Source organism: Erpetoichthys calabaricus, chromosome 3 (genome assembly GCF_900747795.2).
Source record: "Erpetoichthys calabaricus chromosome 3, fErpCal1.3, whole genome shotgun sequence".
NCBI lineage: Eukaryota > Metazoa > Chordata > Cladistia > Polypteriformes > Polypteridae > Erpetoichthys > Erpetoichthys calabaricus.
In genome coordinates this window covers 163,571,770-163,597,118 of record NC_041396.2, presented here as the reverse complement: position 1 = coordinate 163,597,118, position 25,349 = coordinate 163,571,770, and the positions used below count along the sequence as shown (strand labels likewise).

The 25,349-nt window shown below is 39.6% G+C and overlaps 1 long non-coding RNA gene and 1 other non-coding gene across 3 annotated transcripts in view; both read right to left on the bottom strand.

Moving 5' to 3' along the window:
- LOC114648445 (uncharacterized) overlaps nucleotides 1-24,248 on the bottom strand; it is a 29,855-nt gene extending 5,607 nt beyond the window's left edge. Inside the window, exons 1-3 of one of the 2 annotated variants that reach the window (XR_007934538.1) lie at nucleotides 23,856-24,248; nucleotides 22,912-23,000; nucleotides 22,705-22,806 (exon numbers count right to left, since the gene is read on the bottom strand). This is a non-coding gene — a long non-coding RNA (uncharacterized LOC114648445). The remainder of the gene's footprint in view (nucleotides 1-22,704; nucleotides 22,807-22,911; nucleotides 23,001-23,855) is intronic. The other variant, XR_003715703.2, reaches the window with a different exon arrangement.
- Nucleotides 20,142-20,209, bottom strand: LOC114649755 (small nucleolar RNA SNORD50). Its single transcript, XR_003715902.1, has one exon. It is a non-coding gene; the product is annotated as a small nucleolar RNA SNORD50 (small nucleolar RNA).
- Nucleotides 24,249-25,349: the final 1,101 nt, after the last annotated feature.

Below are 25,349 nucleotides of genomic sequence, written 5' to 3'. Positions count from 1 at the left end.
TTTATTTAATACGTAATACCCCGCTCTGGTTTGGTAGCTTCTCAGCCATCTGCCAATAGCATCCCTTGTATGAAATCAACTGGGCAAACCAACTGAGGAAGCATGTACCAGAAATTAAAAGACCCATTGTCCGCAGAAATCCGCGAACCAGCAAAAATTCACGATATATATTTAAATATGCTTACATATAAAATCCACGATAGAGTGAAGACACGAAAGTCGAAAGAGCGAGGGATTACTGTAGCTTGCAAATAGGAATTCGCCAGGCTACTACAGTAACACTTTAAAAAACTGCTGACCACACATTACTTTAATCATGGCTCTCTCATAGCTTCATTTTAGTTTAATCCTGATACTCTGTATATGCATTTAATTATCAATATCATTCCTGATGGCTCCGTAATCCGTACTAACCCCTACTTTCTCGTCTGTTCTTTCTCCGGTTTTCTGTGGTGGCGATCTGCGCCATCATCACCTGATCAAAGCACCGTGATGTCCCTACATTGATGGATTAAAGGCCAGAAGTCCACATGACCGTCAGCATCAAGTTCTTCCATGTGAACCCTGAATACAATGAGGACTGATTGGGAGGTCATCGATGTTAGGTAGAATGCCTACAGGGGCCTGGGTGTTCTTATGGCTTCAGCTCCCTGCAGATTTTAAATTTTTTGTCCTCTAGCCATCTGGAGTTTGTTTTTTTTCTGTCCTCCCTGGCCATCAGACCTTACTTTTATTCTATGTTAGTGTTCCCTATTCTATTATTTTCTTATTTAATTCTGTCTTTTCTCTATTTCTTCATTATGTAAAGCACTTTGAGCTACATCATTTGTATGAAAATATGCTATATAAATAAATATTGTATCAAGCATTGGGGGGGGGGGGGGGGGGGGGGGGGATTTATTTTATAACATTCACCAACATATTAGGTACCGCATTTTGCGGTCTGGAAACTGAAATTTTGCATCCACCAACAGCTTCTTGAATCCTTTTTGCTCCTGCAATATAGTAAGGTGTTATACACGGCTGGTGCAGGGACTAATCTGTGCTTGAAATTATGAGGAGCGTGGGGACAGTGAACTAACATCTCCCGATCACAACTTCCCACTATTTATATAAAAAAAAAAAAAAAAAAAAAAAAAAAAAAAAACAAAAAAAGATTAATAATTGATATTACTTAAGGGTGCACGATAAAATATTATAACCTATTATAATTTTGATTATTAATTTCAGTTAACAGTATAAAGAAATATGCATTTTTTTCCTGCCCACTACATATACAGTAATCCCTCACTATATCGTGCTTCGCCTTTCGCGGCTTCACGCCATCACGGATTTTATATGTAAGCATATTTAAATATATAATCGCGGATTTTTTGCTGGTTCGCGGATTTCTGCGGACAATGGGTCTTTTAATTTCTGGTACATGCTTCCTCAGTTGGTTTGCCCAGTTGATTTCATACAAGGGACGCTATTGGCAGATGGCCTGAGAAGCTACCCAACTTATTTTTCTCTCTCTCTCTTGCGCGGACTTTCTTTGATCCTGACGTAGGGGGGGTGTGAGCAGGGGGGCTGTTTGCACACCTAGACGATACGGCACGCTCGTCTAAAAATGCTGAAAGATTATCTTCACGTTGCTACCTTCTGTGTGCAGCTGCTTCGTGAAGTGACATGCTGCACGGTGCTTCGCATACTTAAAAGCTCAAAGGGCACGTATTGATTTTTCACTGTTTGTTTTTCTCTCTCTCTCTCTCTCTCTCTCTGCTCCTGACGGAGGGGGTGTGAGCTGCTGCCTTCAACAGCTTTGTGCCGCGGTGCTTCACATACTTAAAAGCCAAAACAGCCCTATTGATTTGTTTGCTTTTCTCTGTCTCTCTCTCTCTGACATCTGCTCCTGACGCGCACTCCTTTGAAGAGGAAGATATGTTTGCATTCTTTTAATTGTGAGACTGAACTGTCATCTCTGTCTTGTCATGGAGCACAGTTTAAACTTTTGAAAAAGAGACAAATGTTTGTTTGCAGTGTTTGAATAACGTTCCTGTCTCTCTACAACCTCCTGTGTTTCTGCGCAAATCTGTGACCCAAGCATGACAATATAAAAATAACCATATAAAACATATGGTTTCTACTTCGCGGATTTTCTTATTTCGCGGGTGGCTCTGGAACGCAACCCCCGCGATGGAGGAGGGATTACTGTACCACCATAGTCTGGTTTCACTAAGTACAGTAGAACCTCCAATTTGCAAGGAAACATTAAGAATTGTTGCTATGAAATTGTTAACTGCTGAATTAACTGAATTTTCTCTTCTTTTTACAATAAAGCCATCACCACCACTCACCATGTGGGAAACTGTTGCCCAACATGGAAAATGTTAAATTGGGGGTTAAGTAAAGAAATGTTGCATGTGCACATAAAGTCACAGCAGATAAAATCTTAAATGGTAGTAACATTAAATTAAAAGTTCTGTAGTTCATGTAAACATGTTAAATGAATATACAGTAGCATGCGCAAAAAGTAGTGCTGGGTGGTATGACCAAAATTCTATATCACGGTATTTCAAAATTATACCGGTTTCACAGTATTGGACAGTATTTTTCTTTTTTTCCCCCCCATGCACGAGTGGATGTTAGCCAGTAATTGCAGTGGAAAATGTGGTTAAGAATAACGTATTCCACTGAGAACTGTACATTGTCAAAAAAACATTTATACAGGTTTGCATGGCCCCATAAAGTCAATTCGCGCTAATGAAGAGAAGGAATCACATTGCATGACAGATAGTGTCAAAATATAGAGCCTTTTTATTGAACTAAAATTTGAAAACATTTTCAACCATCCAAAGAGGCATTTAGACTTAGTAAAATATCCAGAGGCGATTGTCAAAAGTTATTGCGCTGAACATGTCTTAGAAAAGAAATAGTAAATATTCTTTGTAAACCAACAACACTTTGTTAATGTTAATCTCTGTCCACTGACACGTTAGTGACTTTTTAAACAACTATCATTATTAAACTGCATAATATTTAAACAAATAATAAAATAGTGCAACTTCCAGTAATAATACTATTACCTTCCCAAGACTTCAAAGCCCAGGTGCATTACAAGGTATTCACAAAATAAAACAAAACAAGTGCAACTTGGTGATGTCATCTTTACCAACTGAACTATCATTAAGGCAAACTGCATTAATATGGACCTTGCTTCAAGCTAAGCTATATACATAACAAAACTGCAACTTGCATTTATAATGCGATTTGTGGTATAGCCCTACGGAATCGTATTAGGGCCACGGTGAAGAAAAAACAAACTATGTTGAGATTAAAGTCAACATTTCCACTTTATTCTCAGTTTATTTTGTCATTAAAGTAGAATGTCGTAAACTAAAACTTCATCCTAAAAAATCTATGTAATTTACTAGATTTTCTCAAATCCCGTCATAAATTAATGTAGCACATTAAAAGCTTTGTGTTGTTCCCTGACCCAGTTGTTAATCACTGCGCGCTTCTTAAACTGACTTCCTCTGCACTAAGAGGAGGTGCAGGCAGCGATCGCCGCACAGAATATATTCACTTCATGGCATTTTACATTTTCAGAGAGCAGGAATATCAAGATAAATTTTCATGATGAAATGCATTAAAGCAGGTATTAAAACATGCACGTAGTGCTGCTCCCGGACAGTAAGGGGTACCCAGGTGAATGTTCAGTATAGAGAACTTAATGGCAGGTGTGACAAGGCTCCAAAAAACTGGATGTACGAATGGGTATCACACAGGTTTAACTTAAATATTGTGTAAATATTGGGTTTGTGATCTGGTGGTCGGAGACATGAACACAGAATTCAATGGATGTTCTTCTGAGCGGGCTCTCTTTACTGCATGTGTGCCGTCTCTGTCTGAGGTACCAAACCCACAGTTCCTATCTTTTCCTTTTTCTTTTCCACCATAACTAATCACCACACGATAAACGTCTTTGTGAAATTAAACATAGTTATAAACAGACCACGGAGTGTTCAAAACTTAAAAAAATAAAAGCACTGAACATCACTGTATTGGCTTTTGCATACCGATTTCTCTGAAACATTTTAAAATGTGGCACAGTACTGCCCAGACTTACCCTACATATAGCCACATTTCACAGATAAAACGTTAATGAGGTTGAGCAAATATTTTGATAAAAATAATTCTAATTAGTTTTACAACATTAATCAAATGTAAAACATTTTTTTAAAAACCAAAAAGGTTCAACTAAGACTAAGCAAACAACTTGTTTTGTGTACAATCAAAACATATTGTAACAATCTGGTCAAAAATCTCCATGAAGCAGGGTGTATCAAGAGTGGAGATCTGACAAGTGACATGCAAATGGGGCTGCTCAGACCATCCTGGAGAGGGGCAGACACAGAGGAACTGAATCATCCAGCTCTCTACGTGAAGCAGCAAACTAAGATGCCAAGGGGTAGAGACTGGGGATGACAAAGTGGAACTGGCCCACTTTTCAATTCGATTGGCGATAGTGATACAAGTTAGGCTGCGTACAGGAGAGAGAATTTGTTTGCCATGCTGGTGGTGAACGGAGCACGCGAAATGTGGAGCTCCTGCGAACTGACAAATTTATATAGCGCCATTTCCATGCTCAAGGCACTACAGAGTTTAAGATAGAACGGCAGGGTATACAGTATATAACACTGTACAAACCAGATAAAAGATTAAGACAGTAAATTGAGAAAAAAAAAAAAAAGCCTAACAGACAACATAATTGATGGTCTCACACACACACACACACACGTTACAGGAGCATCTTAACAAAGGTAAACAGAGAAGGGTAATAAGTCAAGTAGCGCTAAAAGCCATCCTGAACAGATGTTTGTGTGTGTGTGTGTACGTGTACATATCTATGTCAGCTGACCTGATTAATTCTGGTAGGTCATTCCAGAGTCTGGGCGCTATACAGCTGAAGGCCCTGTCACCCATGTACTGTAGATTAGTGTGGGGCACAATAAAGTTGCTAGAATCGGAGGACCTTAGTGGCAGACAGGCACATAGTGATGGAGAAGGTCACTGATGTAGTTTGGCACAAGGTCGTTAAAGGCTTTGTAGGTTATTAGTAGGATTTTATATTTCGATTCTATAAGACACAGGGAGCCAGTGAAGGCGGAGCAGGATGGGTGTGATGTGCTCACTACTGCTGGTGGTCCCGTGCAAGGACAATTGAAGCCAAGTTTTGAATAAGCTGGAGCTGTGATACAAGATTAGAAAGGGCACCCTCCAGCAGCGAGTTACAATAATCATTACGGGATACGATAAAAGCATGGACAAGTTTCTCAGCATTATAAAAAAAAAAAAAAAAAAAAAAAAAGAGGAAGGAGCGAACACGGGATATGTTATGGAAGTGAAAGTAAGAAAAAGTTTCTTAAAATGTGGTTTATGTGGGCGGAATAAGAAAGGGAGGAATCAAAAATGACACCAATATTCTCTGCAGTACAGGCAGGTCTGAGGAGATCACCGCCAAGATTGACTAGGAAGGAGCTCATTTTATTAAGTTACACTTTAGCCCCAATTTGCAGGAGGTCAGTTTTGATGCAATTTAATTTTGAAGAGTTCTGCTCCATCCAGGTATTAACTTCACTAAGGCAGGTTGTGAGCTGAGAAATCTCTGATGAAGTTCTACTTTCAAACACTGAAATAAAGTTGAGTATCATCTGCATAAAAATGATAACCCAGTCCATAACTATGAATAATATGGCCAAGGGGAAGCATATAAATACAGAAGAGAAGAGGGCCAAGGACAGAGCCCTGAGGAACTCCTTGTGTGACTGGTGCGGTGTTGGACCTGCTGTTGCCAAGAATAACAAACTCTTGCCTATCCGTCAGATAGGACTTGAACCACCGGAGGGCAGTGCCACAGATACACAGCATGTTCTCCATTCTGGACAGTAGAAAAATCACGTCTGACAGTGTCAAATGCGCACTGAGGTCTAACAGAATTAATATGCTGGTTTGTCCGGAGTCTGCTGCCATAAGCAAATCATTGGTTACCTGTAACAGAGCAGTTTCACAGCTGTACTGCGCCCTGAAACCAGACTGAAAGGGTTCCATCAAATTATTAGATTATTAAAGTAGTTAGTGAGTTGGGAAGCTACAACACACTCAAGAGCTTCTGACAGAAAAGGTAAGTGGGAATTGTCAGCATCAAGACCATTCAGCCTATCTTAAAACCTGACTAACATTGGGGTTACAGAAGCGATTTTAAAAGTGATTGGCACAGAGCCTGTGTCAAGAGATGAGTTTATTATTGTTGTAACATCGGGATTATAGCATGAAAGTAGAATTTAAGTAGTGTGCTGGGGATGGGGTCCAGTACACAAGTAGTCGGTCTCATCTACAAGGCAGGTTATTAACAACGCGGATGTGACTTGGTGAGAACTTAAAGGAGCTGGATGGAGTGGGAAAACAGGAAGGAGATATGAAACAGATGATGTATTATGTTAGTTGAATTATTTAGATCTTTGTGAGGAATTCCTCCACTTTTTCCTAACACAGACTTCAGTAGAAGAGGGAATTGGGCCCAGAATGCGGGTTCGATTAGTTTATTAACTACAGAAAACAACCCTTGGGTTATCGTGGCCACTTTCTATTACTGTATTCTGCCATAATGGGTGTTCTTGGCAGCAGTTAGTGCTTCTCTGTAAGCTCTTTGGTGGTCAGAGAAAGCCTGGATATGAACAGTGAGGCCAGTCTTACGTGACATTCTCTTAAGGTATCGGCCAGCTGCTTTCATAGATTGCAAATTCTGAATTATACCAAGGAGCTGAACGCTTAAAAGGAAACCTCCTTATGGTTTAAAGGTGCTGTTTTATCTAATGCTGAATAAAGGGCTGTGTTATAGTGGTCAACAAGACTAGTGTTGATGGAATAGGTGCAGACAATAAAAGATCAGAAATGGATCCAGAAAGGATAGAGGGACAGATATTTTTAAAGTTTCTGTAAGAAATTTGTCGTTTACAGATAAGAGGAGGATGAGAAAAAAGAGACAGTGAAAAGTACTGCTTTATGGTAAGAGAGTCCCAAGTCAGTGCTGTAAATGTTGGCAACAGATAATCCAGAAGTACAGATCAGATCCAATATATGACCACCAGAGTGGGTGGGAAAAACAACATGTTGTGTCAAGTCAAAACAGTCCAAGGATAGGAATTCATTTCTCAGTTTAGATGTGGGGGGTGTCAATATGGAGTTGAAATTACCAAGAAGGATAATTCTCAGAGTGAGAGCTTAGGTGGGTCAGAAGTTCAAAATACAGTGCATCCTTCTTATCCGATCTGATTGGAGGACGATAACGAACAATGAGTGAGACGGGACCCGATTCAGTTATTAGTTTAAGAGCCAGGCACTCAAAAGACAATGGACAATCAATTGGGATTCGTTTGATGTTTAAGTCTACTCTGACAATTACTGCAAGTCCACTACTTTGAAACAGGAAACAAAGTGCAAGTTGCTCAAAGAAAAGTTGAGTGTTTGTTGGTAGAAATAAACCCAGTTTGACTTCCGCACAGCGAACTGTTAGTGCAGATTCGTTCTTTGTGATCAGGAAAGGGCATTACAATATTATTGTAAAGAAAAACAAGCGGTGCTTCCCTTAAGAATGTACCCATTCCAAAGAACGGCTGTGCAATCTTATGTTGGTTATCTGGAATTTGTTCAACATTCATTCTTTCAAATTTGAACCACTAATGTAAAATGCACAGTTTGCAACAAAATAGCAGTTAAAAGTGACAGCACATGCAGTTTATTACAGCACTTAAAACAGTGCACTGGAACCAGTGTGAGAAAGCTGGACAAAAGTTAAAACCTGTCCCCAACCATCAGCTCCCGCAGTGTTAACCCGTTAACTAAGATTAAGTGAAATATGTAGTTATTGAAAGCTAAATAAAAATGAAGTTTTATGAAAACTAAATCTAAAACAAAAATGAGAGAACATTTCCATAATTTAAAATTTTCTCCACACTTTGGGCAAATATACATGTGAGCCTGCAGTTGCCGATAATATTTAACAGTAGTAAATCTGGATAAAAACAAGCAATATTTGTGGGCATGTACAAGTAATCCTCACTGCTGAAGTCTGAATCTGTGGATTTCACTGGAATTTTGTCCAGTCAGCTTTCCCACAAGAACTTAATTCTGTGGATTCAATTGGCTACAACTGAAATCAATTGCAGACAGCCCTTTAATCAGTGAATGACAGACAAGTTTCACTAAAGGTCAATAGGCACTTAGATTTATCTTCCAAGATTTATGCGTGACATGTTTCAATTTAAGTAATTTGAAAATTAGAGCTACAATGGATTTTTGAAGATCAAATAACCAACCCACACCTCAAATTCATTCAGTATTTAGACTTGGTGGGGGAAGTCTTTATATGACAAAGTATGAATTTGGCAATTAAACCTTACTTCATGCAAAAATAACTTGTTTGATCATGGGACCTTTGCAGAGAGATTAAGCAGATGCGTAGCATGCAGAAAATGTTATCAGCTGAGCTTAAGTTACACATACGAGTTTAATTATCAGGTTTATTAGTACTGGTGCTTTAACATGGGTGGTTAAGTGTCTCTGAGCTTTGACGATTGCAAATAGATGGAACGCAGTCATCTTAGTATATTTGTAATGCCTGCAGCACTGCAGAGTTAGACTGACGTACTGTACTTGGAAGCTCATCAGCACGGTTAATTCTGAAGTATACCATCCCGCTCAGAATTTATTTTAACAAGAGTACACCAAATCTGCACTATTGAAAAACTGACGTTGGACATTTGTGCAGTTAACTTTGTCTGGCACTGCCATGCTTTATACAGCTTATCAACAGTAAATCTCTAGAACCATTTGTTTCATCTTGATATGTCCATGGGAGACACCTTGGAGTCTGCATCTCCAAGTGAGAGGACTTTGTCAGGTGTGTTTACTTTGCAGAGCTGTAGAGGTCAGGCTGGGTTGGTTTGATATGTACTGAACAGCAAACAAATAGCAATTAAATGGTCAATGCCATCAAGCACTTGGCTGTAAAATGGATAACAAAATAAGCTCTTACCATATTCATTTCTCCTTATCACTGTGGATGATAAGATCTAGATTTATAGACTTGGACAAATTTGTCTGTACCCTTACAGCTCATTGAAAAAGTGCTGTATGCCTGCTGAAATGTAAATAAAAAGCAATCCTACCATGTATGCATGTCTGCCTTTGATATGTCACAGAGTAAAGCAAAGTGTGAAAGGAGATAAAGTATTGCTTATTCTACAAAGGTTATTCTAAGACTGCCTGAACACATTTGTTTGCACCCCTAGAAAAGAAAAAATTGGATTTGACTGACTTTGCAAACTACCGGTTGTCTTTAATTAGTATCACACATTTCCAGTTGTGCCGTCAATCAGCCTTTTAAAATATAGAAAAGTAGTAACTCTGCTGTTTGGTATTATCATATGACCCATACTGTACATGGACCAGAGAAAGCAAAGGAGAGGGTTCTCCAAGGATATTAGAAAAAGACAAGAATTTTAAAGGCAATGGCTATAAGACCATCTGCATGCAGCAGAATGTTCCCCATGACAACAGTGCCAACTATGAAGAAGTTCAAAGTCCATGGAACTGTAGCCAACCTCCATGGATGTGTCTGCAAGAGGAAAACTGGTCCCAGAATGTGCAGAAAGAGAGATAATTATAGACAAGACAAGGACACCTTCCAAAGAGATACAAGCTGAATTCCAAGGTCATTGTCCTTCAGTGACAGATCATACCATCCATCGATATTTGAGCGACAGTGGGCTCAATGGAAGAAGATCCAGGAGGACTCCACGGTTGAAAGAAAAACAAAGCCAGACTGGAATTTGCTGAAATGCATATTGATAAGCCACATTGATTCTGGGATAATGTCCTTTTGACAGATGAGACAAAACTAGTGCTTTTGGTAAGTCACATCAGCTGTCTACAGAAGGAAAAAAAAAAAAAAAAAAAAAAAACTGCTTTCAAAGAACGCCATAAAATGAAGGAGGCTTGGTTATAGTTTGTGGCTACTTTGCTGCATCTGGCATGGAGTGTCTGGAGTCTGTAAAAGGAACAATGAAATCTCAGGACTAATCAAGACACTCGAGTAGGGGTGGGCGGTATGACCAAACTTTTGTATTACGGTATTTTTCTAAATTATCCCGGTTTCACGATATTTTTTCCCCCATGCACGAGTGGATGTTAACCACATTTTCCACTGCAATTACTGCAGTAGACTGGCTAAGAATAACCTATTCCACTGTCATGAGCATTGTACATAAAAAACATTTTAATGTGCACAAAAGTGTTAATACAGGTTTGAATGGTCCCATAAAGTGATGGTTTTCAAGGGGGTGGCACTAATGAAGAGAAGGAATCACATTGCATGACAGATGCTGTCAAAATATAGAACCTTTTTATTGAACAAATATTGCAAACAACTGTTTTGACAACATATTTTCAACCATCTCATCATTAAACTGCATAATATTTAAACTAATAATAAAATAGTATTATTACTGGAATTTGCACTATTACTTCAAAGCTTCAAGCCCAGATACATTATACAGTATTCAAGTATTGAGAAAAAAAAAAAAAAGTGAATGTGTATTCACACATTTGAACATAATGAACAAGGCACTTATGAAAATCTTAGCCATTACAAATTCTGGGCAAGGAAAACCAGACGGTCAACAGCATCTGGTTTGAGTACTGCCCTGTGGCACGTGACAATGTTCCCACCAGTACTGAAAGCTCTTTCAGTACGTGTTCAGCACCACAATCAGCTGGGGTCAGATCAGCTGATCCCGGTACCTCACTTTCATTTTTGATCTCCATCTAATCAGTGTTTCTCAAACTCGGTCCTGGGGACCCACTGTGGCTACAGGTTTTTGTTCCAACCAGATTCCTAATCAGTAACACCTGATAACACTGAGCTCATTTAATTAGCGGGTATTTTTTTTTCTTTTATTCGACATTCAGAAAAGCATGTTTTTTTTTACATTTATAAAATTTCTGCTTTTGCTATAGATTTAAATGCTTAACTTTCTTTTGTTGATTTCATTATACTTTGCCCTTTCTCTGTGCAGTTTTTTCCCCCCTTCGTTGTATCTTAATAATGACAACTTAAAAACGAGCAGATCAGACACGCTGGCAAACACACTGAATAATCAAAGGCTGCAACTACTTTAGCGTCACACCCACTAATTAGTAAATAATGGATTAAACAATTAGAACACCTTGAAAAAGTAGAATGAAAATCAAGAAGAAAATACTGTTAAAAAGAAAAAAAATACATTATTCCTTTAAAACTGCTTGGTACATTTTAATATTTTTTTCTTTTTTAGCAAACTTAGTTTTCTAATTAATATATTGTTCCCTAAACACAGAACTTGGGAAATATCAGTTCACTTAATTAGCCCAGGAGTTCAATTAAAAACAGAACCTGGTTGGAACAAAAACCTGCAGCGACAGGGGGTCCCCAGGACCGACGTTGAGAATCCCCGATTCTATATGATCACTTGCATCAAAATCGTAGTCTCAAACGATAGCTAGCTAGACAGGCATCTCACAAACGTGGGAGTTTCCGACAACGTATCGTAATGCATCGATCGGCCCACAGAAAAGTTTGTTTGCCGCGCCAACTTGAAAATGTATATTTTACACAATTTTATATAAATTATTGTCTCGCTTTCAACATCATAACTTTGAAAAATCTAAGTTGAACCATCGTAAGTAGGGGACTGACTACCTGTATTGACTGATAGAGATAACAGAAAACTGATTATACACACTTTCATTATACATTTCTTATTGTAGCGTCTCAGCCAGGTTGAAGCCTTTTTTTTTTTTTTTTTGAAGTGACTGTTGAATCCAACTGAGGGAAGGCGGAGTACAGCGCAGAGGAATGACAGCGGGGGCATGATAGGCGCGGTAAGGGGGGGGGGGGGGGGCGACACCCGGGACGGGAGAGTGGTGAGTTGGAGAAGGAACTGGAAGGTTGTGTGGTGGGGTTACAAAGTCGGCGTTCTTATTTCTTGACTGTTCAGATAAACTTTTGTGAGACTCTACTACGTCTCGAACCGGACGCGGAGGTTGCTACATTATTACTATAGTATGTTTTTACTACCATTACTTAAAATAGTTTATTACATACCTATGGCTGTGTGAAGCCTGCGTCCAAAGCACTGGAGTCTTGTCCAATTGTTAATTTTGACAGCCTTCTTGATGTTGGCCCCACTGTCCGTTGTGATGGTTACTTGCCTCTGCTCTGCAAGCCCCCAGGAATTGAGTGCCTCCAGCAAGTAATTCGCCAGTGTGGTCATTTGGAAAATAGCTTGTTTGGAGGCAATAACTTTAATAGCCAGTCATTTATAAAATGAATCGTCAGGCTCAGATATGGCTCCATAGTGCGACTTGACCACACATCTGCTGTAGTTGAATAGTCGGTGACTGTAGCCACCTCTGCTTGTAATTTCCCTCTGTGTTCTCGGTACAAGTCGGGGATCGCCGTTTGGCTAAAGTACTTGCGACTTGAGATCCAGTGTCTTGATCATAGCCCTGAATCTGCCTTTCTCCACAGTACTTAACGGAACCATATCTTTGGCTATATGGACTTTAATGTGGTTGGTTATCTCGATCCACTGCTTGCTTTTTTTTTTTGTCGTAGGCAGTACTTCTAGCAAACGCGTCTACAAGTGAGATCTGACTTAAATGTCCCCTAGGTTTTTCAGTTTTACCGGAGGACGTGGAGGGTGCCAATCTTAGTTCCATCCATTCATGGTACTCCAACGCATGTTTGCGGCTAAGGTGGTGCAGCAAATTGCTCGTGTTGCCGCCTCCTGCATTTACAATAAATAGTTGTTTGGTCCACATCCGACTTTTTAAAGCCAAAGTATCTCCAGACAACAGACACGGCTCCTTTCTTCGGCAAAAGTTCTTCTGTGTCATCATATTTAACTTCTGCTACAGCTTCAGTTTTACAATGTTCACCATCCATTTTCACTGCGCAATACCTCCACTAACGCATGTGTGTTTAGCGGTGTAGCAGTGAAAAAGGTCCCCCCTTAGAGTTTCCCGCTGCACCAGGTTCCGAACATTGCTTAGCCTATTTTAACCGGTGTTGCGGTATGAGAAAAATCCATATCATAACAAAAATAAAAAACGGTTTTTGGTATGAACCGGTATACCACCCAGCACTACACTCGAGTCAAATGTACTGCTCAGTGTCAGAAACCTCATTTGCAGGTCACAGATCCTCCAAAAGGATAATGACCCAAAACACACACCTAAAAAGCACCCAAGAATGGCTAAGAATAAAACATTGGACTATTCTGAATTGGCCTTCTTTGCTCCCCGATTTAAATACCACTGAACATCAATGGAAAGAACTGAAACCGTCAGGAGAAGGCACCCTTCAAACCCGACACATTTGAGCAGTTTGCTCAGGAAGAGTGGCCCAGACTACCTGTTGACAGGTGCAGAAATCTCACCGAGAGCTACAAGCACTTGTTTGCTGTGATTGACTCTAAAGTATGTGCAACAAATTAGGTTAAGGGTCCCATCTTTTTTTTTCCATGCCATTTTCAGTTGTGTTATTTGAAATATTCTGCTGAATCAAAATTCTAAAGCAAAGTCTGATTTTTGTTAAATATGGAAAATACAATGATGGGTGCCAATTTTGTCAGTTTCAAATGAATTCAGACACATGTTTGGAGAGAAGGTCCACATATGTATATCCCTACATGCAATTGTACAAATATTGTGTTATTTATGACTTATTTTTTTCCCCCCACTTCTTCCTTAATCTAATTCGGAACTATGACTTTCAAATATTTAATAGTGTTGATAATACTAGTTTGTATCCTGTATTATTAATATCACTTTATTCCTATTGACCGACTGTGTAGCCATTGGAGAATTAGAAAGGTGCAATATAAATGTACACATTGCCACAACCTCAGAATTGATTTCTGTCCTGGTCAGTGTCTATCATGTTTACATGTTCTACTCATGTGTAAGTGGACTGAATGTGTGCAACTTCAGATTTGTTTTATATCTGAACATTCAAGGTGCATCATTAAAGCACACTCAATTGACAAAAATCAGTTTATTCCCACAGATGTAGTTAAAAAGACATCCTTCCCAGTTTAGGCTCTCAAGGAGCATACAAGGTTTTGCATATTGGTTATTAAATGAGTGATCGGAGATGTGGCTGTAACAGATGCAGTATGTAAATTGTACGCTTGTAGAAACAGTATATACAGAACAAAAACTTTCATTTCTATTTCTGCTAATATTAACAGATGAAGTAGTGACTTCAAGAAATTTAAAACAAAAATCTCTGAAAAATTTGTTCAAAGAAAAAAAAAAAAAAAAAAAGAAAAGTCACCTGTGGTTAAGGCATGTCTTAGGTATAGGGAACAGCAGTGAGAGTTGCAAAAAAGTTGTAAAGGAAACTGCAGAACATGAAGTCTGCACAAATGACTTATTTTGCAGTTTCTCATTGACAAAAAAAAAATATTTTTAACTAGCCGACACCCACTGTAGCATACGGCGGTGTAAGAATAGGAACAGAAAACGGAGAGAAAAGGAATTCATAAATCAAGAAATAAATACTTATTGAAAGACGCAGTTGTGAAATCAGGCTTTCCAAGTTTACGTACTATGGCCATGGTATCCAGATAGCTTTGTTGCATGTATCTTGGACTTCCTGGAAATGTGGACGGTAATATGATCATTTTGCCTACACGTACGTTATTTTAAGCCTTTGCTTGCAGTGCGTCCGAGTCTCTTGTATTGCTCCACGCGCAGATCTTGTTAATGTAATCGAGATAATGGGGACGCGCGCCCTCTGTTTTAACATACACATCCATGACGTACTGTTGGAATAGTTTGCCGCTCCAGTGCAAAAATACTAAATGTATTCCTCATTGCTAATCTGTACACGTAAAATTGGCATTGAGTAAGCCTTATTTGCGTGGCGGTTCTTTTATCAGGAAAATGTTGTAAATCTTTGTGCTAGCCAATGTGTCCGTAAGGGAATAAAAGTGGGTAAACCATAGGATCACAATTCATATTGAGCGTGGAAATCTTACAGGAGTTGCCTCTGGGATAGATGCAAATGTCCTTTACAGCAGGGGGTTCGCCATCATCTCCGACGAAAATCGCTGCAACATCAGTGTGACATGTTGGGGCATTGTATTGTTGTAAATCCTGCCCAGGGTTTTCCTTGAAAACCATTCGTACAGATGCTGTTGGACTGGACTGAGCGATTTCATGCATGTTTGCACGATTCAGGAAAGGTGTTGATGGTTCTGAGCATGGAATCTAGCTGGAGAAGTAAATTTTCGCTGCATGCAGAGTTCTCTTTATTTTGCAAGCGTACTTCAGTAGCTTGCACTGTGTCAAAAACATACAACTGTCCATATCCTGGAGAGGTAGAAGTGTTCGTGTATAGTGGAGAGATTTGGTGATAAATTTGACCCTTGTATTTTAAAACCGTATGGTCCATGGCCAGGAGGTTGAGGCGGGACCGGTTTTGAAGTGGAAGCAGGACAGGTTTGGAAGAGGACAAACAGGAATCGAGAAATGCCGTGTCGGCTTCGTATGGGCGGCACTGGTTTTGAAATGGAAGCAGGATGAACCAGAAGAGAATTTCTAGAAAGAGGGCAGTTGATTTTCAGTTTGCAAAATGAGGACCACCTTTTTTTTTTTTTTTTTCTAAAAGTTGGAAGGGATTTCTGTTTTAATTATATTAATTTCCGTTACTGTTAGTAATGTTATTAACTCTTAGGGCCAATTTTTTTTTTCCCCTCCCAGGACTGATTTTTCCAAAATAAAAATTTATATTAAAAAAAAAAAAAAAAAACACAAAAGCAATGGTTTAAACCTATCAACAAAAAATAAATTTACTTTTGACAAATGTTACGGTCTTGCATGTTGTATGAGTCTGCATACTATATGATGATTTAACATACATGTTACACAGCAAAGTATGATAATCGCTAAAAGCAGCCAATTGCATGCATTGCCACATTGCACGGCTTACAATTGGTGTTGCACTGGTGCCACCTCTTTTCAATTGTCTGTTGCTGCACTCTCACACATATATTGTTAGTGTGTACTTTAGAGAGACAAGTGACCCGTTTGACATCGTGCCATGCCACTGTCAAGTTTTCCGCCCCCATGAAAACCGCATTGTCAGCTCTTTTCATCTTCAGCCTGTCTGGCTTCAACTGTGAAGGCATGTCTCTCCTGTTCACCCTCACTGTGCCACAAACTCCAATTCCCCTGCTCTGTAGCTCCATGAACAATTCTGGTGATGTTGTGTACATGGACAATTTTTATATATGACCCAAATGTTCATAGCCCTGAAGCAGTTCCAGCACAACCTGACTTGTCAAGGGACAGTTCTCTCTTTGAAAGAAATACTTTCCTGTATATGTGATTACTTTCAGGCAGAAACCAGTGTTTGCTTTTGCCAGTACAAAATCCTTTATGCTATACTTTGAGGGCTTGTCTGGCATATATTGGCATCCCTTGTATATTATCATAGATTCATGCACAGACAAATCACGGCCAGACGGATAAAATTGTTCATAGGTTGGTTCCACAATGTCAAGCAGGGGCTGAACTTTATACATGGGGTTATAGCCTGGCTCAACCCTTGGGATTTGCTTCTGGTTATCACAGAATAAAACAGCACATTTGGAGCAATGGTCCCTGAAGTTATATCATCAGTCTAGTACCATCTCTATTTGTAATGCCACAAAGACCTTCAACTACTCTTTTGATGTGGGTTTCTACTTTGAAAAATGAGAATGCAGTGCAAGCGCAGCCCGCAATTCAAAACATTTCTCTGCATACTTGTTTGTCTCGTCTGACAGTAGCTGAAAAGCAGCACCAGGAAAGATCAGCCTGAAGTAGTCCAGCGGCTGGTAATCTGTCGTGTCCAACAGCAAGCCATGCTGTTTTGTGAAGTCCGGTAGCCAGTTTGGCTCCCACGGATCAATGTCTGGGCATTCCTCCCACATGAGCCTTGCTGTAGGTGCATCGGCTGCGCGAATGCGCTCAGCTGGCAGCCGATCAGCTGGGGCGGCATCGGCTAGTGTCCAAGCAGCTGATGCCCGTTGCTCACTTTTGATCACTGTCAACAATCAGATTCTGAAAAAGCAGAGTCTGACTAAGCAATACTCGGCAAATGTTTTGAGCATTATTTCCTTTTCTGCACTCGCTTCGCTCCCTCGTGAGATGTCGATGCCATTTTGCCTTTATTTACATTTCATAACTCACGCACAGGCAAGGATTAGATGCCGAGTCAATGAGCCTAACATTCCTCCAAGCAGAGAGGGAATGCCTGTGACATAACAGTTTTGTCACCATTAACAGCCGATTGTCGCCCTCTACCCCTGGATGTCGACAAGCGCCCTAAAAGAGTTAAGAGTTCAAGTATTGACTTCACTAGAATTAAAATAAAACCACTTTTTTTTGTGTGCTATTGCCCAAACCTACGTTACAGTTCACCAGACTAGATACATTTCCCCAGGAGGACAAATAAAAAGGTATATCTTTTTACAGAAACTCTTTATATTTATTCTGGTGTGTGTGTGTGTGTGTGTGTGTATAAAGCAAGAATAAAAAAAAAAAAAATATTCTGACTTGGCTGTCACAATCACAGGCATTATGGAGGCATACTGCTGTTGGTTTAAAACAGTCCCAGTAGCTGGTCATAACACACTTCTGCCAAGTATTTTTATTGGCTGAAATTCCTCGGTGTTTGTGTGTCAGAGAGGATGTGCAGACACTTGGAGTTAAAACAGCAGCTTTATAATATACAGTATATACTATAGTTTCTCCTGCATAGTGTGTAATGTATTCACACTATTCTCAGCAAAAAAAGGAACCAGCATATTCCACCACCCCCCTCCCCCCCCCTTTTAATGTTCACATTCCTGTTTTGAGCGTTAGCCAATCGAGACTGGACAGCGCATGTTGAGCTATAATAAGTCTAACTAAACTGCTCTGTCACAGGTTGCCACAATAATTAAAAGCACCCACTGTGACATAAAATGCCTTGACCACAAGACTATGTAAATTTAGTGTGTAGCTACAGAGCACCTCTATACCTTCACACACAGCAGAAACATTAAGGGGGCTACCATCTCTGGCTGAAGGAGCCAATTCTGAGACAGCAGAACTGTAAAAGATGGAGACAAAGAGGATCTTCCAATTCTTAGAAAGGTTAGATGTTCTGACTTGGAGGGAGGGCAATTTCTAGCCCACCCAGGGCTAGAACAGAAGAATGGCAGGATTAGAGACAACCCAGCCAGGCCATCTTGCAATCCTTACCCTGGCTAGGAATGAAGGATAATGGATGGACTGAAGACAGATGCCGGAGCAGTTCATTCCTCCGCAACGTTCCTCTAGACTGATCCCAGTCAGGAAACCTGCAGGGTTGCATGGGACTTGGCGTTCAGAAGTGCAGCCTGGTTGGGGTCCTTGGGCACTGTTAGAGGGTGCCGCCAAGGGAGGACAGCCCTGGTTTTCATGTGACCTGGAAGTGCTCTCAGCAGGCAATACAAGGACAATGGAAGCATTCCCGGATCTGAATTAAAAAGTGCACCCCCTCACCTCGAGACGTCAGGGTTGGGAGGAAGCAGGGTACACTCATCAGGAGAGATGAAGCAGTGAAGTAAGTCTATTTTTGGGTTAATGGTGGTTGTGTTCACCAAAAAAGTGGTGGTGACAAATACACTTGATATTTGAACCTAGAATGGTGTTGGATGCAATTGTGTGAGTTTTGGAGCTCAGTGGTGGCCCCTTGTGGTCACAATACCTTATCCACAGGGGGGAAAATCTATGAATACTATCCAAAGTGCAGGATGGCTGCCAATGTCCTGCTTGTCCAGTTCAAAATGCACTGTATAATCAAAGACATTTTTACAACGCAGAAGGTATAATTTGAAAGAGAAACCATAAGCCTTAATGAAAAACAGAAAAGCTTCCACTCTTTCAAATGGAGATTAAGATATGACAGGACCGAAGTTTATGAAATTATGAATGGAATCTGTATTGTGGATCCCAGTTATTACTTTAAGATCTTTAGCACAGGTCACTGACAGAACCTGAAGGATAAAATTCACACAAATGCTTCAAAATTATTCTTCACACTGACAACCATTGACATATGGAAAAATTACCAAGTTGTATGTGGCCGAGAGTAGGACTTTAGGGACTTTGAAGACTCCGCCTAATTGTTTTGCAAAGGTTGTTCCAGCTAATAGGATCAGGGAGCTTTGAGCTGAATAGCCAGTTCCTGTCAAAACTTTTCAAATATTCAAAAAAGTCATACTGACATCTTAATCTGCAAGCGTGATTAACAAGCCTGGAAACATTTAAAAACGTTTTACTTTTCCTGGTTAAAGTTTAAGATTACCTTAACATTGCTAACTGGTACAGTGGTTAGCACTGGCCTTACAAATTCCATACCCATTTGCGGTCTATACAGCATTTTCTCAGGGTATTTCAATTTTCCTACCATAAAAATGAATTTTATGTTAGCTGTCAAGTGTCTAGGAGTGGGTTCTGTAATGAACTTGTGTCTTATCCAGGGTCAATTCCTGGCTTTCATATCCCCATATTAGTAAAGTTAAGCAGAATGACATGTTACAATACTGAAGCTAGCCTTTGGAATTGTTAAACAATATTGAGGTTTGTAACAGGCTAATCATTAAGACCGTCAAGTTCAGATATAAAATGGTACGAGTTACCAACTATACCATGAAAAAGGGATCTAATAAGCAAGTGGTGAACCTTAGTGGTATAAGAAAAAAATTCAAACTAGGCATCAAGTACTCTGACATCAATCACAAGTACCACTGTTCAACTTTTAAAACATGGAAAAAAAAATGCAATTAGAATCAAAGAAATGCTACAACAGGTTAGTGACAAAACTGCAGGGAGAGAGAGAAAAAAAAAAAAAAAAAAAAAAATGTATGCAGCAGTGCTCCAGACAATATCCTGTAGATCACAGAATAAAATCTTATTTACAAACAAATCCAAAATTTCCCCAGCTCAATCACATAATTTGAGACAGTGGGAGTCTACTAGTCTTCTCAGTAGCCGAATCCGCTTAAGTGTGTCATCAGCATTCAGGTTCGGGATAGGTTCATCATAGAAGACTAGTAAAACCCAGATGTTACTAAACAGAACATAACTGCAATCCCATCCATATTTCAGCCAATGCAGTAAACAATGAAACCGTACGCTCTGTTTAAATTCAAGTAAGGCTTTAATTTGCTGCTTATTCAAATGGCTGAAAGTCACATAGCTCTGTTAGGTTCATGGGACATTTTAAAAGGTATAGGTTGTACTGTGCCTTTAAACTTTAATTTCATCAGTCTGATTGCATGAAAATTTTGCAAGTACACAAATTAAATTCTCTGGGAAACCTAGCACACCTACATCAGCTGCTCAATAAAAAACTATTTAAAACACAGTAATTTTGCTTATTTAAAATTTGTGCAATTATTTTTTAACCCCCCGCCCCCCCAGTGTGGATTTGCCCCTCTGGCTCCGATAGGTGGGTTTGAAGTTGCGACACTACAGAACTGCTCCGAGTGTGAACCTTCTTCAAACTTTCCTATAATATCTTGGAATGAGCTACAAACTGAAGACTTCAAAGCATTTACTCCAAAGGTGTTTTTTGCGCCATTTTTGCATGCATACGAAAAGGTAAAGTATGCTCTCTCTACTGCCAAGCCACAATGAAACAACAAAGTGCTATTTTTTTCCATAACACATGCAGAGTCACTGTGTTCAGAAGATGGTACAAAGAGAACTACGGAAGCTATTGTCTGAGCGAGTAAAACTAAAGTAACTTTATTCCAATCCATTTTTATAATGCAGATTTTAGAATTTGATACCAATAAGGCATTGTGATTGATAGCAATTTTAAATCAACTTGGAATGAATCACCTTTGAACGACTGTAATAACATTATTGAATCCGCTATGTGTAGAGTTGCAGCAATCAGTGACACAAAACTAACTCCTACATCCCAAGCTAAAATGAATGTATACAGTTTCCTCTACCACTCTATGTAGATGTTTTCTGTGGTACATAGGTAGAGCATGTAATTATTCATAACACCTTGCCAACCTCACTTCTCCCACCATAATGGTATTGAACAGTCATTTATATAAAAAAAAAAAAAAAAAACAATGTATTAATGTGAACTTTTAAGACATCGAACAGTCTTAACATGGATAAAGTCAATATATTAAACATGCACATAACTGGGGGCGGCTTGATGGTGCAGCAGAAGGAGGAGATCAGGATTTGTGTCAAAAGTGTTGAACTTGAATGTCCTCCATGAGTAAAATGTTTTTTCTATCACAGTTCCAACACATTCAAGTTAGGCGATCAGCGATGCTAAATTGGCCCGTGTTTGTATTCATCCCAAGATGGAAACGCACCCCATCCAGAGACGGTTCCTGCCTTGTGGCAGAGGTTTGCTTGTATAGGCTCCAGCTTCCCACAAGTTTGGAAAATGGACAAGTTGATGGACATTTTACAAAATCTTTACAGGTCTTATTCTTGATTGCCACACAATCTGTGTGTTGCCCTGCACAAATCACTGCTACAACTCATGCCAGTTACAGCGGTCAAGCTTCAGCATCAACAGCAACATGGGGTGTCCCCTCCAAATACAACATCACACCACTCATTCAACTTGAGCAAGAACAGCCTCAGTTCAAGTGAACTACTGACTGGGGCTTCTGTGAGCACCTGTTGGGAAGGGAGGCAGCAAAAATTGTGCTATTACAGGGTGTGTTATTCTGGAGTTTTATAATTGAATGCAAATCTACTCTGTGCATTTATAATATATATGCACAAAACTGCAACATTTTCATGCGATTCTCTTTCTTCACACGCCTGTTACAAAATGTCATTTTTTGTCTTACATTAGTAGACTACAACAATGATACGCTCATGTTAATACAAACAATTTAACATGCATACACCAAACAAAACATTTTATATACATCCACTCCACGAAGAACGGTAGTAGTTTGGTTGTGTGTTAGCCATCAAAAAATAAAGCTTATGTAATGGCACATGCTTACAAACTGTAAAACTGCATAAACATTTAACTCTCCAGCAAAATTAGGACTGGTGATCATGCAGGAGAAGTCATATTCCTTCCACGTACTAAGTTACATACCGTCGATATTTCAGCAAGTCGATTACCATTCATCCTGCATAGACGACAATTTCCAAATAGTTTTAACATTTGCAATAACTATACATAAATCTCAGGGCCAGAGTTTTCTTGGAATATACCTGTGGACCGATTGTGAGTGAAGCAAGCACACACCCCTAGTCATGACTATAATTATACTGGAGTTGGTATAACAAAGTTGTAGGACAACAAACAAATTAAACAAGTATAAATTAGCTTTGGCATTTTGAATGAATAATGTACTAATCAATGTGTTGGCAAGCCGGATCTCTCTGCCTAGATGCTTGGTGGGGGGCTCACCCTGGTGTGCCGAATCCACCCCTGCCCTTTTCAATTACATACACGGTTTAAAGACACAGATCAATACATTACCTTTTAAAAAGTTCCTTGCTATATAGTTAACCATTAAGCTCCACAAATAAGTAGCTTACCTTAGCCCCTTTAAGTGTGCAAAGTTTGTCAGTGAACTTGTGTACTTGCACTGGACGTGGCAAAACTCGCTTTAAAACTGGAGCTCCTCTTGTCCAAAATCTCTGGGAAAGAGAGAAGGAACAAAAAAAAAAAAAAAAGTCCAATGCAGTTTAACCCTTCAGAATATTGGTTTGGCTGGTTGAGGGCAGAGGTTTAATGAAACTCACAAATATGCTGCTAAATGTAATTGGTTTCCAGGAATTGTTCCTGTCTTGCGCCCTATGGTTGACAGATAGGCTCCAGCTTCCCCGCGACCCTGTTCAGGATAAAGCGGGTTTGGAAACAGGATGTTTCCCTTACAAGTAGGGCAACACACACTATTCAGTGGAAATCTCCGACTAACCCAGAATGCATCAACTGCGGGGCGGTGAACATTTAAGGGGTTCTTTCACTCTCTGTTCATAACCTTTGCACCAAAGCCATAAATCCAACACTGCAGTGGTTTGGAAGCACTACGCGCTCATTGGATCGTATGGAATTGTTTGCTCTCGGATCCCCCCCCTTAAAAGCCACATCAACTAACATATCAATTACACTTATGAGTACATCTTTTATGAAACGTAATGCTAGCGTGACTAGAAGACGCTCTTCGGTACCACTGGTTGAGAAGCCCGTCTTCATGTGCGATAGAACCGTGTCTTTGCTGCCTAATAAGCCTGGGGACGCCATTTTATGACAAAAAAACAACAAAAAAAACAAAAAAAAAAACCTACAACTTATTTAAAAATCCCCACTATTACACTTTCACAAAAAAACTGAACCACGTCTCGATCAACAAACCCGATTTCTAGATTTATAGCGCGTATGCATGCGCGTATATCAAACGCAAAACGACTGGACTGCAAACATATTTAAAAAAAATTTAAAAAAAATTATGCCTTGGCCAAAAGCATCGTAGAAATAATGGGCCATGCAAGCCTGAGCAGTCTATTCCGTAGTCCGCAGTTAACAGCTTCCATGTCTCTCAGGGGATTTGAAAAGATAAAAAATAACTGACTTTCTCCCACCCCACCTTACCTTACCTCTCCCTCCAACATGCTGATATCTTCTAACCTTTTTTACCCGCAACCACAAGACAGCAACCTCTAAAGAAACTGAAAATGCAGCTTACCCGACCATTGAAGAGCCACATCGAACAACTCTGCGGTAATTGAGGGGGAGCGAGTTCCAGGGGGCGTTTCTTAAACGACACTAAAGTGTAGCCTTGAGTTCCACAGAAGCAGATTCCCCCCGGTTTAAACAGGATTTAATAGATAAAACTATGCATTTTATTATTTAAAAAACTAGATATATAAACTTCAAAACAACCGAATAATAGTTGCTACGAATCTGATAGTGACCAAGAATCTGATTGAACACGTTTTGACAATTAATTATAAAATGAATGTTATCCAGTTGGTAGATATAACGGAACGACATCATTTATGATTTTCTCCCCTAGGCAGTAACCCCCATTTTGTTATAATACATTCTCCTGTTTGATGAACGTATTGTGTCAATGTACTGCATTATAAGGCAAAGTGGTCGGCAAATATATGGGAGCTGCGCAGGTGCTTCAAACAAGTATCCATAGATTAGTATTAACTTAATTTGTCGATTTACAACATTTTTAATTAGTCACATTTGTTTTGTTTTGCAATTTGAAGCATAATAAGGTGTAGTGACTTGCTCATGGTCACACAGTGTGACTTAGCTAGACTTTAACCACAGGTGTCGAACTCCAGTCCTGGAGGGCCACAGTGGCTGCAGGTTTTCATTCTAACTTTCTTCTTCATTAGTGACCTGTTTTTTTTCTGCTAATTAACTTCTTTTGCCTTAGTTTTAATTAACTTGACTCAGGCCCCTTAGTCGTCTGTTTTTCCTTAATTAGCAGCCAAACAATAAAGAGACACAAAACGAGGTGCCACATGACCAGCTCCCCTGTGCCCATCACACAGTATTTGAAAATAAAGAAAGGTGAAGGTCTCTGTAAGGTTGATCTCTCAGGTCACCATTTTGATGGTGTTCTTAGAAAAAACAGAAAAATCAACAGTTTTGGAAATGTCTGCTGTGGCAGACACAAGCCATGGAATTAAATAACGAGTTAAATTAACAGCAAGAATCAGCTTCTCATTAAGAAAGTGATTGGAGATTTAAATCCCAGCTTAGCTGATCATCTGTCGGCTCGTTTCACATCTCATTTGTTTGGCTGTCATTTAATGAAGAAAGGAATACATTCAGAGGACTGAATCCTTAAAAACAAGGCTATTAAAATGAAGGGAAAAGGAGTTAATTAGCAGTGAAAACTGATCACTGATTAGGAAAAGGGTTAGAATGAAAACCTGCAGCCACTGCGGCCCTCCAGGCCTGGAGTTCAACACTTTAACCCAAAACCTCAGAGACTGAAGTTCAAAGACTTAACCACTTATTATGCATGGTTAAGTGACGTGGTTCTCAGTTTGTCAGTTTCTCTTTTGTTAGACGAATATGGCAATTGCTTACCCCTTAATGAATTACCGGCATTTCTCCAGCAATCACAAACAATATGATAAACTTCTTAAGAATATTCACTTTTCTTTAATTCTGATGATCACAAATACAGTGCCTAACTTAGATGCACCCCCTA